Genomic DNA, 2,827 nt, shown 5'->3' on the forward strand with positions numbered 1-2,827 from the left:
AGAAAAATCTGCCCCACGCTGTGCTTTTGAATAAATTGCTTCTCATTGCATTCCCTGTACAAAATATGACCCACACACTGCCCCTATGGTACATGCCCTCCACACTGCCCTCTCCTTTCCATACTGGGCCCCATCATCACACTGTGTCTCCCTATACTGTCCATTCTCTATTTTGTGCTCCCTCTTCACACTAGCCCTCCTCGGCATTCTGTGCACTCCTTGCTGTGGCCTCACACTGTCCCCAATGCTGCCACCTATCCATACCCTCACCACACTACCCAGTCTGTATTCTGTGCCCTCTCACATCTTTCTCATCCCATATTGTCTCCTCACACTATTTCACTCAATAGTCTGCAGACACTTCCCCCCTCTCACCATACTGTTTCTGCACTCATCCCCCCACGCCTCATACTGTGTCCGCATACATTTCTCATACTTGCCGTACTGTGTCCTCAAATTTCTTTCCCCCATACTGTGTCCACATACACTCCCCCCTCTCTCCTCATGCTGTGTTTGCACCCATCCCTTTTCAATCCCCATACTCTGTCAGCATACATCTGCCCACCCTCTCTCAAAATGCAACCTCCGGGGAGATATTTCTGACCGCTTCAGGTGTCCTGTCTATGCCCACCTGCTTGCTGTGCATGAGTTAAATGTCCCGCCTGCCCCCTTAGATACGCCCCTGAGGTTATCAAGAACAGATTGGCGGGGTACCTGGTATACAGACTGATTGCTGCAGGTAAATGTGCATGCCTCAGCTGCTACTATGGGGGTTTGAGCAGGTGAACCATAATGATTCCATGATCATCTAAGGGAGGGCTACATTTGGAAGTGGGGTCATGCCGGAGCGATACAGATGGCACATCACAATAACAGAATACATGCTACCTTGAACAGCACCTGTATTCTGCTGGGGAGCCAGCTGGAATATAGGTATATCATTAAAGTGGTAGTCTGGTTCTATGCTACAAGCCTGCAGTCACTCTGTGACTGCAAACTTGTAAATCCACAAATTTTGTGCTCTGAGCACTGTGATGATTCTTCAGTGCTGGCGCCGTATGCAAGTATGTGATTTGCACATATGCGATCACGTGCCGACTAGATGTACGCAGCCTTGCTCAATGAAAGTATATTGAGCAAGATTGGACAAGTCTAGTCGGAAAGTGGCTGGGAGCGTGCATATCACACAACCGTTCCTGGTGCTGGCACTGGAGAATCCTCAACGTGTGCAGTGTGCATATAAAGTGACTGCAGACTTGTAGCTGAAGGCCGGACAATGCCTTTAAGCTTTTGGGTTCCAATGCCTTTATATTACTGCAGTCCTAGGGTCACCTTTCCCTCTTAAGGCTCTTCAGGCCGAGTTTCCATCCCCCCACACCACTAATTATCAGATTTCTCCCACTAAACTCTATTCTGTCAATATTATATTACAGTTAGGTGATGACCAATACGTCATTAGTTCTAGTCTTACAAGAATTTGATTTTCTTGCCATACATCTATATGTATCTTGTCATAAATGCAGAATCAACATTATTTTAGTGTTCTTTTTTTTTTTTTTTTTAATTCTGCGGCCGGATACTTGCTGTGAATCAATTGGAAAATATTAAATGCACTGCATACACTGCAATTTGTTCACGGGCTGTCTATTCTTTTCTTCCTTTTTTTGTACTTGTGCACATCGCATATGCATGGTGTTTTTTATTTTCAGACAAGTTGTGGTCATTTTATTCTCGCAGACTTCTTTTTCCTCTTGTGTTAATATGTGTATTTAGTTTTTTTGTTTTTTTTTCTTTTGTCTGTTTTATGTTACAATTTTGACATTACATATAATGTGATTCCAAGAGAAATCTTTTAATCATTTGATATCTACCAAATACGACTATATAGAAAACATAACTAAAATCTGTGCACATTAAAGGGAACCTGTCACCCCAAAAATCGAAGATGAGCTAAGCTCACCAGCATCAGGGGCTTATCTACAGCATTCTGGAATGCTGTAGATAAACCCCGATGTATCCTGAAAGATGAGAAAAAGAGGTTGGATTATACTCACCCAGGGGCGGTCACACTGCGGTCCGAGTCCGATGGGTGTCGCGGTCCGGTCCAGCGCCTCTCATCTTCATAGGATGACGTCTTCTTCTTGTCTTCACGCTGCCGCTCCGGCGCAGGCATACTTTATCTGTCCTCTTGAGGGCAGAGCAAAGTACTGCAGTGCGCAGGCGCCGGGAAAGGTCAGAGAGGCCCAGCTCCTGCGCACTGCAGTACTTTGCTCTACCCTCAACAGAACAGATAAAGTACGCCTGCGCCGGAGCCGCAGTGTGAATGCAAGAAGAGGACGTCATCTTAAGAAGATGGGAGGCCCCGAACCAGACCTCGACGCCCATCGACCGGGACTGCCCCTGGGTGAGTATAATTTAACCTCTTTTTCTCATCTTTCAGGATACATCGGGGGCTTATCTACAGCATTACAGAATGCTGTAGATAAGCCCCTGATGCTGGTGGGCTTAGCTCATCTTCGATTTTGGGGGTGACAGGTTCCCTTTAAATTACAATAATTAAAAAGAAAACCACAACAAAAATGCAGAGAAAAACGCCTGAAAAAATCATTAGAAAAACCCTGTTTTAAGTACACTTAAAAAAATCTATATGTATTTAGGTAGTTATTAGGCACCTTGCCATGCAACAGTTTTGTTAAAAAAATTATTACAATTCTTGCTGGGTTATTTTTTGGCAGTTCCTTGTCATTGTGATTTACACCAAGCTTACAAAATATGCAGATAGATAGGTATAAGACAATCAGATTATTATTATTTTTTTTAACAGTCT

Source organism: Ranitomeya imitator, chromosome 6, assembly GCF_032444005.1.
Source record: "Ranitomeya imitator isolate aRanImi1 chromosome 6, aRanImi1.pri, whole genome shotgun sequence".
Classification (NCBI taxonomy): domain Eukaryota; kingdom Metazoa; phylum Chordata; class Amphibia; order Anura; family Dendrobatidae; genus Ranitomeya; species Ranitomeya imitator.